Genomic DNA, 13,038 nt, shown 5'->3' with positions numbered 1-13,038 from the left:
AATTAAGATATCTTGAAAATCTTCATATTTGGAAATTAAGCAAAACAGACTTTTACATAAACAATTGGTCAAAGAGAAAATGACGAGAAAAAAGAAAATATCTTGAACTAAGTAAAACATAGCAAATAAAAATTTGTGGGATACAGGTAAAGTAGTGCTTAAGGGAATGTTGCAGCTTTATTTTATTAAAAAGCAAGAGAAATGTAAAAATCAGTAATTTAAGTTTCCATACAATAGAAAAAATAGATGAGCATGTTAAATCCAAAGCAAGTAGCAATAAGGAAAGAAGAAAATACACAATAGAGAAAATGACAAAGCTAAAAGTTGTGTTTTTTTTTTTTTTCCAAACAAAATAAAACTGAAAATCTGTACCAAGACCGATCTTCTATTTGGAATGACAAGAGGGAACTCAAATTGCTAGTATCAGACATAAAAATGGGGAGCATCATGACATATCTTCCAGAAATTAAAGGATAGTAACGGACTACAGAAATCTTCCCAGGAAGAGAATTGCAAGTCCACATAGCTTTCCTGGTGAATTCCATCAAACGTGTAAGGACGCTATTATATCTTACCAGTGTTAGATGAACTTTTTCAGAAAATAGCACAGAGACAACTTTTCCTAACTCAATCTAGAGTCCAGTAAGCGCTAATACCAAAACCTAACAATAAAAGAAAATTACTGATTAATATCCCTCATGGGCATAGCCACAAAAATCTTTAACAAGATTTTAGCAAATAAAATCCATCAAAATGTATGATGTAATATAACCAAGTGCTCTCTGGAATTCAAAGTTGATTTAACATTTAAAAATTAATCAGTGTAATTCACCATATTAAGAGAATGAGGGAGAAAAGCTAAATATCTCCACAGCTTTGAAAAAAATGGACAAAAAATCTTTCAATAAAATCTCTCAGAAAGGTAGGAACTGATGGGAATTTCCTTAATGTAATAAAGGGCTTCTACAAAAACCGTAACTATGCTGTTAGCATAGTGAATGCTTTCCCCATAAGACCGGGAACCGGAAAAGGATATGCATTTTCTCCACTTGTGTTCAACATTTTTCTGGAGGTCTTCGTAAATGTAGAAAGTAGGGAAAGGGAATAAAAGACATACAGATTAAAAAGGAGGGAGTAAAACTGTCATTACTTACAGGAAACACGTTGTGTATGTAAAAAAATCCTAAGGAATCCACAAAGAAACTATCAGAAGTGGAAAGTGAACTTAGCAAGTTCCCGATATATAAGGTCAGTAAGTAAAAAGCCATTGTATTGTCTATCTATGTCCTTTACGTGTCAGCTGGTGGAACTCCGGGATCTCGCCTTTGCAGGGTGGCCAAGAGAAGGGCGCCTGACTCCAGGCCCTCGTGAGGTTCCTGGAGAAGGTGGCATCCCCAGCTCTGACCCTACCCTAGCTCTGAAGCATGGGGTGCAGGTGTGGGAATAAACTGGTGTCGTCTGCGGTGACAACTCGAAAGGAACAGTCAGTCTAGGGTAGTCGCGCCTGTGCTGCTCGGGGTCCCCGCCCCATCGTAGCACGTGCTCTGCAGCAATCCTGGACCCCTAGGCGTTCTAGGTGCCGCACGAGACCCAAAGTCCCTTGTCTGCTGCCCTTCCCCCTCTTACTGGACCCTCCTTGCATGCAAGCCACCTCTGTCCAGTCAGGAAATGGAGTACTCCCGCGCTCTGGCTTTGGGCATGCTCTGCCTCTCAGTGACTCCGGGAAAAGGACCAGAGGACACACGGGAACTCATTTCCCAAGCTGCCGCCCCGTGCCAGGCGCTGAGGGGTTCACAGGCCCTGTGGGTCCGGCTCTCCGCAGTGGCAGTCCTCAACAGTCCCCAACAGCGTGGGACCCACCTAAGCCCAAACTCCTGCTCCAGAGGCAGGAGGTCACGAAACGCTGGAGAGTAGGCCCGGTAGGCGGCTAAGATTGCCCTCTGGCGCCCTTCTCTGGTGCGCCCTTTCTTTGCCACGTGCTCCAGTCAGTGACTGTCCACGTGGGACAGCGCCCCCTGTGAGCAGAGTCGATAGCTAGGCGACCTCTCCCAGTGCACTCTCCGCCTAGCAAACGCAACAGAGCTCAAACTGCTCCTCACAGGCAACTCACTGGCAGCCTCGCCCACCGGTCCCTGCACTGCCCTTCCTCCGCCCCCGCCACTCTGTCTGGCCAGATGACTCTGCTCCCTGCACCTCTCCTGGGTGCTGTTCGCGGTTGTTCTATGAGCATTGAGGGCTTTTGCCTCTGTGCAGCAGGCTCAGTGCTCCGCTCTGAGCAGAGTGTCTGGGGGGGACACTCTGTGTTCCAATGGGCCACTTCGAAGAATCAGGCCACCCGGGAACAGTAAACATCCCTCTTCCTGGGAGCAAAGGGACCATCCTCCGTTTGCCACCTTAGCCGCTAGTCATCCCTTGAGGCCGGTGCCATCAGTCACTGGGTAAATCCTTGTCCAAAGGAGACTGAGTGAGCTATTTATAGTTTTTACTTAACTTTTTTTTTAACTTAACTTGCTAACATGGGCCAGTATATAAGAAAGTGTTTAAGGAAGATAAAATGCAAAGCACATTTTAGATATACTGTACTCACTATGGCAGGTAGAATTCTAAGGTGGTCCCCAAGATTCCTGCTCCTTGGTATAGATACCCTGTATCATCCCTCTCCCCTTAAGGATAGGCATGACCTGTGAATATGATGAATATCACTCCTGGTGATTATGCTGGTCTTTATGGGCAAAGGAAGATTATCTTATTATCCAGGCTGGGCCTGGTCTGATTAGGTGAGTCCTTAAAAGGGACAGGAAACAAAACAGGCACTCTCCTGCTAGCCTGAAAGAAACCAACAGTCACACGGAGAACTTCCAGTGGAGGGGGCCATGTGGATAGGACCTTAGGGTGGCCTTTGGGAGCTGAAAGCAGTCCCCAACTGACATCCAGCCAGAAGATGTGACCTCAGTTCTACAACTGCAGGGATCAAAATTCTGTCATCAATCTGAATGAGTCTGAGAACACTCTGAGCTCCACATGAGACTGATGCCCCAGCTGACACTATGATGTTAGCTTTGTGAGGCCCTAAGCAGCTCAGCTCCACTTGCCTGGACTTCTAATTCATGAAACCATGAGATAATACATAAATGTTTTAAGCCACTTAGTTTGTGGTAACTTGTTAGCAATTGGAAACTAATATATTCACATGTTTGGTGCCTTAGGTAGACACTGGAATGTTTTTCTGTTCAGGAACTGTTACTAGAACTGAGGCAGGAGGGTAGCAGGGAGGTCAGTGCTTAAGCCACACTCCTTGGAAACTGAACCAAAGAGAAACTTGGAAGGGGCCTGGAAAGGATGCTCCCTAAGGCGAGCCAAGTGGCCATTTATACTTTCGCCATCTTGTATACTGTCCTTGTAGCTTGGTCTCTTGCTGTTCTTTATTCCAAGGAGGGGATGGTGTGAGGGGTATGTTGGGCTTGCCACCTTGAATCAGAGACACCTAAATTTAGACATGGCCGTAGAGGACTCACAGCTCCTCTACGAATAGCAGATGGTCCTTCAGACTCAGCTTTCATCTGCCCAGCAACGACAGCTGTGGTTTTGTGAGACGCCCTGCTCCATTCTTGGGCAGCCTGAGTGGTTTAGGACAGGGCTTTTAAAGACGGTGTATTATCTTGCCTTGACAATCTCCCTTTTCCCAATTTAAACATATTTTCCTCCTTCAAGTATTCTGCCTCTGAAAGGGGTTTTCAGAGCTCCCAGCCTCCTCCTTGGAGACCCCATAGAAACTCTGTCACACAGTGACGCTCTGTGTAGGCTAGCTGTCAGTATGGCTCAATGCCATCTTCCCTCATTTAGCGTGATTAATATGAATTTGTGGTTAATTATGAAGTTAGTTATGTTAGTTAATTCAAATATTCTGGCAAGCTTTAGTAAGCTCCTTTATAAGCCTGGAATTTTGCAAGGATGCAGGATATAAAAATAAAATGGCAGGACCCTGCCCCTTTATGACCAGAGCTTAAAATTTAGTTGGAGAAATGGCCTGCAAACAATTGATAAAAGGTCATATGGTGATTATGTAATAAGCGTGAATTAACAGCTTCCAGGAAATTTCAAGCACTATGGGATCTATATTCTTCCTTTCTCTTCGTTTATACTGAATGGCATGAAGGGTGCTTTTGAGAACGCTCACATTTTTGGAGGAGATTGTAGAGTATGCCCCTCCCACTGGTGGCCACAGTACCACTTGCTGCAGCAGAGACTTCAGCAGATAGCAGTTCCAATGTTGTTTCCTTGTTCACATGCTGGAGAGGCCTTGGATGTAAGGAAGAGACTAGATTTCATGTGAAAGTAACTAGATCTCATGGAGTAGGATCCCCCTGAAGTCCACTTGAAGATTCTTCTCTTGGTCTATTCATTAAGAAAAAAGAAATTGTAGACCAACTATCAAACAAAAGGAGGGGGAAATGTATACTTAAACAGAAAACTATACTTGCACCTTTGGTTTGGAAATGTTGATTAGTATTTATTGTCATGAGTTTGAGCCCTAACGGGCTCTTCTAAATAAGGAGAGGCAAGTTTTCGTCAGATGACCTAAAGCAAGAAATATGCACAGGAAGAGCAAGCTGCTCTCTGGAGAACTCAGGAGCCCCACTCTCCGTAAGCGAGCAGGTGAGAGTGTGGCCCTTGGGAACGCCACTGGTGCCCCTCTGAGAGGCAACCACCCTCATTGTCCACTGCCCGCTGCCCAAGGCTCTGCAGTCCTTCACTGGGACACTGAGCAACACCATCAGAGAGCCTAGTGAGGGGAAGTGCTGTTGAGAAATTGAGGGGAGCAAGGCCACATGGATCCTGCATTTGGTCTGGAGTATTCAAGGAGTCCAGTTGCACAGTACAGTTGCTGGTGCAGCAGGAGATCAGAACATCCCTTTTTTCCCCATCCTGGGAGTTGGTGTCTTTTGGGATTCTGTGGGTAAATGTGCTATTTGGATTTCTAAAAGAGGCTCCCCTTCAAATTCTAAAAGCTTTGGATGAGCCTCATAAAACCGAGATTCACCTCTGGGTTCTAGCTGCTGGTGATATCTATAAGGTCACGTTTTCAAGGTAATTAACACTACTATGGGGAGCCCTGCATTTCTTTGGGGCAGCCTGGAACAAGAGAGAAACAAGTAGGAAGCTGCCCTTTAGAAATCCTTGCATTCATGTGGCAAGAGTGCCCAGGTCTCTTTTTATCCATTTTTAGGGTGGATGGGGGACCAGAGAGGAAGATTGAGTCTCCAGGCACCAGATAGAGGGTGGTAGAAGGTGGACAAGCAAAGCTTTGACCATCACTTTTGCCTAGTGATGGAGGGCCTTTGGGTAGGAAGGTATCTCTGGCAGCTGATAAGCAGGAATTTTCCTTTCTCTTCTGTCACTTAAGAAATTGTGTATTAAGCTATTTATTTTTTTCATTGTAAAATATGTACCATATATAGAAAACTTAGAAATAAATAAAGAAAAATTGATGTTCCTACCACTTTGACATAATATATGTTAATATTTTGGTGCATTTCCTTCAACTGTGTTTTCCTCTATGTGTTTTTAATAGTTATCCATTCACATATGTATTTTAATATTTAACATTATTGATAATAATTTTCTATATAATTACTTTCCATAAGGACTATTTTATTGGTTGTCTAATAGTCTAACTGGTTTATACCATTATATATTTAGCCAAGTGCTTGTTATTAATCTAGGCAATGTATCAAACTTAGTGGTATAAAAGAACAACCATTTTGCTATTCTTATAAGTTCTGTGGGTCAGGAATTTGGGCTGTATGATTCTTACATTCTTGCTCTCATCTGAGCCACTCATCTGGCCAAAGGGCTGGTCTGGAGGATCTAAATAGGCTTTACTCACAAACCCAGTGACTTGCTGCGGATGAGGTGGACATGACATGTCAACTAAAGTACCTTCACATCGCCTTTCCCGTATGGCAGCTCAGTGTAGCTGGGCTTCCCGCTTGGCAATTAGCTCCCCACAGAGTGAGCATTCTCAGAATGGGCATAAGGAGAGTGAAGGTTTCAAAACAGCCAGTCAGAAGCCAAAAGGACTTTTATGACCTAGACTTGTAAATTACATAGCATCCCTTTTACCTTTCTGTGATTATAGAAGCAGTCACAGGCCCACCGAGATAAATGGAAGAGGGGAAGAATCAACCCTAACTCTTTATGGGAAAAGTATCAGAGAAATTCAGTGGCACTTTACAAAACCATTCCCAGGGTGTATATCTGAACTGTCCAATAAGGTATCCACTAGTCACACATGGCTATTTATATTTAAAATAATTAAAGGTAAATGTGATAAAATGAAAAATTCAGATCACTCTCACTAACCATAGTTCAAGAGCTCAAGTACCACACATGGCTTGTGACTACCATCTTGGACAGTACAGCTATAGAATATTTTCATCATTGCAGAACACTCTGATGGACAGCTCCGGGAGACATTGTTCAATCCACTCAAAATGAGTGTGCCTTTCCCTCAGATGGTAGGTTCTAAGAATAATGCCTCACTAAAACTAGCCAGGAAGTTTTGGATAATGCCTGGATTTGAGTCTTGGGCAGGACATAAGGAAGATAAGACAGAAAAACCTTGTTATAACTTACAACAACCTATCATGACATTTGTGTCATGTCCAAAGTGCAAAAGAGCCAACCTAAAGATGCTGTCATTTCCCACATGGGAGATAATTTGAGCACTGAAATATTAATAATTGCAAAGTATTAACAGCATCAAATACGTTATTCAAAAACAGACGTGGGGAGGGCAAGACGGCTGACTAGACAAAGCCAGATGGGACTGCTCCCATGGAAGAGACAGAGATGACTGGCATGCTCCTAACAGATCTGCAGAGAGAAGGCACTGAGAGTGCACAGAGGAAAAACACAGAAGCTGGGCTGAAGTGTGAGGTAGCTGGGAACCCTGCATGGAGATACCATGTACCAGGACTCTTTCCTAGCTCCCAAGGGGTCTGGGGGAATGGATGAGTTGAACTGGCAAGAAACAACCTGCTCCTGCCACAGGCCTCTGGAACCCTGGCAGGAGGAGACCCCTTGACCACCACAGACATTAGAGTTGGCAAGGAGAGCTACGGGGAGAAGTGGTAGGGGCAGCAAGCTGGCTGATGTAGATCCTTGAGGGTTTGTTTTAAGAGCATCTACAGTGGGGCATGGCTGGGGCAGCCATCCCCCTAGGCTGGACTTGCTTCCACAGGAGACTTTAGCCCTAGGGGAACTGTCAGACTTGAACTCTGCAGGGTGGTCTTTTCTATCAGATGGGACCAATTCAACCTGAGCACCCCCTTGTCTGCTGACCTCTCCCAAGGCCCCAGCCTGGCTATGTCTGCTTGCAGGACAGACTCAGGTGCTCTGGGAGCCCGCACTAATGGCTTCTGTGCTGGCAGACCATGCCTGACTGGCACCCTGCTCCAGCAGGGTGGCCCCTCTGGCCATGCACCAGCCATACTACAGCAGCTTCCCCTGGGACCCACAACAACTCCCCACCTTGCTTTGCTGGTGCACCTGTTGGCTGTGGGCTTGTCATAGATGGCTCTTGTTATTTTGAGGTCTGTTCCTTCAATACCTAGTTTATTGAGAGTTTTTAACATGAAGGGGTGTTGAGTTTTATTGAAGGCCTTTTCTACGTCTATGGAGATAATCATGTGGTTTTTGTCTATAGTTCTGTTTATGTGATGAATCACATTTATTGGTTTGCATATGTTGAACCAAGCTTGCATCCATGGATAAAGCCTACTTGATCACGGTGGATACGCTTTTGGATGTGCTGCTGGATTCAGTTTGCCAGTATTTTGTTGAGGATTTTTGCATTGATTTTCATCAAGAATATTGGCCTGAAGTTTTTTTGTTGTTGTTGTCGTGTCTCTGCCAGGTTTTTGTATCAGGATGATGCTGGCCTCATACAATGAGTTAGGGAGGAGTTCCTCCTCCCAATTTTTTTGGAGTAGTTTCAGTAGGAATAGCACCAGCTCTTCTTTGTGCATCCAGTAGAGTTCAGCTAGAGCACAGAGAGACAACAGAACCGAATGTGCTTTCTAAAGTGATAAAATAAAAACCACACAGCAACTGTGAATTGCCCTTCCCAAACCAGAACCTGATTCTAATAAAGCCTCAATATTTATTTTTGTTTTTACAAGAATATAGGGATGGTGGAATGTGTTAAACAGCAATTGATTGCAATATGACAAATATAGAATGTGAGAAATTCTAATTTCTTCAACAAATAAATGAAAATAAAAGGAGGGAAGAGGAACTTATAGAGTGAAAAATAAGAAATGTATGACATATTCCAACTAAAAATGGGCACATTAGGCCAGGTGTAGTGGCTCATGCCTATAATCCCAGCACTTTGGGAGGCTGAGGTGGGTGGATCACTTGAGGTCAGAAGTTCGAGACCAGGCTGGCCAACATGGTGAAACCCAGTCTCTACTAAAAATACAAAAATTAGCCAGGCATGGTGGCTCACACCTGTAATCCCAGCTACTTGGGACACTGAGGCATGAGAATCATTTGAACCTGGGAGGCAGAGTTTGCAGTGAGCCGAGATCGTACCATTGCACTCCAGCCTGGGTTACAAAAGTGAAACTCCATTGCAAAAATAAATAAATAATTAAATAAAAATAAAAATGAGTACATTGTTTAGATCTGAATTCAAATGCACCAGTTGTAAAAGCCTAACTTTTCTCACACAATTGGAAATATTTGAGCACTGATTTTATACTTGATATTAAATAATTTATATTTTTATGTGTGTTAAAGATAAAGACATTTTGATTAACTTAGTAAAGGAGTTCATAACCTTTAATGATTTACACTTAAGAATTTGTAGATGAAATACATTTCTAGAATTTGTAAAAAATGTTTAAAAAATTAGTAGGTATATAGAGGGTGAAGAAATTGAGTAAACCAGGATATCCATATTTTGATAACTATATGTTGAAAATAGATGATAGATTTTTGGTTCTTTATTGTGTTTTTCTCTTTGGTTTTGTATGTCTCAAAATTTCAACAATAAAGTGTTAAAATATGATTTTATGTCAATTACTTAAATGTTAAGATTTTCTCTTTACCCTAATTTTATGTGTTTTTCGGGGCAATATACTTTGTACATTTTTTGGTAACCTTTTATTTTCTGATACTGTTTTAAAAACTGTTCTACTTGTATTGCAATTCTCATTTCTTATTTCAAAGGCAAGGCATATAATTTGAAATGACTCTTCTATCTAAAGAGGAAAATTACATGATAAAGTAAGTTCTGTGTGCAGTCTGCCCTGACCTAAACAAATAGGAAACTGCTTCTAAGCTTCCTGTCAATTGCTTATTATCAAATCATTATTTTTTAAAGTGAAGAGTCTGATTGTATATGAAATATTCAATTTAAACAGGCACACATGGCTGGGGGCAGTGGCTCACACCTGTAATCCCAGCACTTCAGAAAGCTGAGGCGAAAGGATCACTTGAGCTCAGCAGTTCCAGGCTGCAGTGAACCATGGTTGGGCCACTGCACTCCAGCCTGGGTGACAGAGTGAGACTCTGTCTCTAAAAATTAAATAAATAAATTGAAGAGGGCACATAATATAAAGTGATAAAACTCTTTGCAGAACAACCAAAGAGATCTGCATGTAGTATTTCGTATATTCTGATGGTTGTGCTAAGCAGTTTGTGTGCATGAGTGCTGCAGTACTGGGTAGGAATTCTCTGTATAGGTAGGGGGCCTGGAATGCAGAAAAAGTGGGCTGGAGAGCTCCCATGGCTCAGATGGGTCAATTGGGACCCCCATAGCAGGTGGATGGCCTGAGCACTGTGCTCCCTTCTATGCTGACCTCACCCAGAGCCTTCTGCACACTTGGCTGACAGATGTCAGCAGGAGTCTCCTCCCTCAAGTGCTATTTATCTACCTGCTTTCTCTTTACTCTCTTCTCCTTCTCTCTCTTCTCTAGGTTTTAGTACTGGGAAGTGGTAGAAAGACCAATAAAACCCTCCAGTAAAAATGCTAAGTTACAAGCATTTGTTCCTAACTAGCGTTGGGCAAAACTCTGCTACAACAGAGTAACTTAATTAGTAAATTGGACTTTCATTCAAAACATATATAGGGATCTACAGACACTGGGTAAATTCAGTTTTCTCCTGATCTATTGTTTCCCAGGGGCTGTTACAAAGAAAGTGTCACTGCCCAAGTGATAGACTTGTTTTAGGTTCTACTTCAGACAGAGAGAGATCCATGGGCCAAAGGAGCAGGACTCTTTCTGATTGCCTGTGCTGACCTTGCAGGGAAAATGTAGCCACCACAGAGGTCCCAGACCTCTAAGGACAGAGAGTAAATATGACAATGTCACTGAGTAGCAGTGCATCCTGCAGAGAAGTTAGGTAGAGCCTTGAACAGAGCCCAGGCCACAGGGTCTTAAAGATTGTGCTTGGTCAAGCACTACATCTGATCAGTAATAAATAGTAGGTAAGAAGGAGGCATCTTCTACACCAGACACATAGAAGAGGGTCCAGACTAGACCAGAAAATCTCATCATTAGAAAAATTATTTTAAGTTCCAGGATATATGTGCAGGATGTGCAGGTTTGTTATATAGGTAAATGTGTGCCATGGTGGTTTGCTGCATCTATCAAGCCATCATGTAGGTATTAAGCTCCATATGCATTAATGTTCCTGCCTCAGTTTGCTGAGGATAATGGCTTCCAGCTCCATCCATGTCTGTGAAAAAGACATGATCTCATTCCTTTTTATGGTGGCATAGTATTCCATGGTGTATATGTACCATATTTTCTTTATCTAGCCTATCATTAATAGGCATTTGGGTTGATTCCATGTCTTTGCAATTGTGAATAGTGCTGCAAGTATTCACATATGTGTGTGTGTATCTTTATAATAGAACAATTTACATTCCCTTGTGTATAAGCCCAGTAATGTGATTGCTGGGTCAAATGGTATTTCTGGTTCTAGGTCTTTGAGGAATTGCCTGTTTTCCACAATAGTTGAACTAATTTATATTCCCACCAACAGTGTAAAACGTTCCTATTTCTTCACAGCCTTGCCAGCATCTGTTGTTTCTTGACTTTTTAATAATTGCCATTCTGACTGGCAAGAGATGGCATCTCATGGTGGTTTTGATTTGCATTTCTCTAATGATCAGTGATGTTGAGGTTTTTTTCATATATTTGTTGGCCTCATAAATATCTTCTTTTGAGAACTGACTGTTCTTGTCCTTTGCCCACTTTTTAATGGGGTTGTTTTTTTTTTCTTATAAATTTGTTTAAGTTCCTTGTAGATTCTGGATATTAGACCTTTGTCAGATGGATAGATTGCAAGTACTTTCTCCCATTCTGTAGGTTGTCTGTTGACTCTGATGATAATTTCTTTGACTTTGCAGAAACTTGTCGGGGGAACCAGCCCCCAATATTTCAATGTAGGTTCTTTACTAGTTTCCCTCTGTCGGCCAGTCTGAGAAATAAAGAGAAAGAGTACAAAAGAGAGAAATTTTACAGCTGGGTCTCCAGGGATGACATCACATGTCGGCAGGTTCTCTGATGTCCCCGAGCCACAAAACCAGCAAGTTTTTATTAGGGATTTCAAAAGGGGAGGGGTGTACGAATAGGGAGTGGGTCACAGAGATCACATACTTCACAAGTCAATAAAATATCACAAGGCAAATGGAGGCAGAGCAAGGTCACAAGACCAGGGAGAAATCAGAATTACTAATGAGGTTCCACGTCCCACTGTGCACGCTTTGTCATTGATAAACATCTTAACAGGAAACAGGATTCGAGAGCAGACAACTGGTCTGACTAGAATTTGCCAGGCTGGAATTTCCTAATCCTAGCAAGCCTGAGGGCCCTGCAGGAGACCAGGGCGTATTTCATCCCTTATCTTCAACTGCATAAGACAGACACTCCCAGAGCGGCCATTTAGAGGCCTTGCCCTGGGAATGCATTCCTTTCCCAGAGCTGTTCCTTGCTGAGAAAAAGAATTCAGTGATATTTCTCCTATTTGCTTTTGCAAGAAGAGAATATGACTCTGTTTGGCCCAGCCCTGCAGGCAGTCAGATCTTATGGTTATCTCCCTTGTTCCCTGAAAATCACTGTTATCCTATTCTTTTCAAGGTGCCCAGATTTCATATTGTTCAAACACACATGTTTTACAAACAGTTTGTACAGATAACGCAATCATCACAGGGTCATTAGGCGACATATATCCTCAGCTTACGAAGATGACAGGATTAAGAGATTAAAGTAAAGACAGGGATAGGAAATTGTAAGAGTATTGATTGGTGAAGTGATAAATGTCCATGAAATCTTCATAATTTATGTTCAGAGATTACAGTAAAGACAGGTGTAAGAAATTATAAAAGTATTAATTTTGGAACTAATAAATGTCCGTGAAATCTTCACAATGTATGTTCTTCTGCCATGGCTTCAGCCAGTCCCTCTGTTTGGGGTCCCTGACTTCCTGCAACAGAAACTCTTTAATTTAATTATATCTCATTTGTCAATTTTTGCTTTTGTTGTAATTGCTTTTGATGTTCTCATCATGAACTCTTTGTCTGTGCCTATGTCATGAATGGTATTGCCTAGGTTTTCTTCTAAGGTTTTTATAGTTTGGGGGAAAATCTCATCTTTATATTTCCCAAGAAGAACCAGGGACTGATACAATCCACTGTCTGTGGCTTGTATATACAGGGTGTCAAAAAAATATTAGTTTAGAATTAAGCTTTAAGAACTTCAAAATTACAAAAACATAATTTGAAAGTTGAATTATTTACATTTCTTATATACTTACTGAGATTTGTAAGTTTAAAATAATAAATTGTTAAGTTGTTTTTCAGGCTCTATTCAAGGTGACAAATACTAACTGAAGCAAAACATTGAAATAAAATATTTATTTTTTAAAATTCACAAAACTATATAAACATATAAGAAAGTTAAATAATTTAACTTTTAAATGATTTTTTTGTAGGCTTGTAGCGTTTATACTTCAAAAGTTATT

This window comes from Colobus angolensis, unplaced genomic scaffold (genome assembly GCF_000951035.1).
Source record: "Colobus angolensis palliatus isolate OR3802 unplaced genomic scaffold, Cang.pa_1.0 Scaffold226, whole genome shotgun sequence".
Classification (NCBI taxonomy): Eukaryota; Metazoa; Chordata; class Mammalia; order Primates; family Cercopithecidae; genus Colobus; species Colobus angolensis.
The sequence above is the reverse complement of the archived record's forward strand: the minus strand, read 5'-3'. Positions refer to the sequence as shown.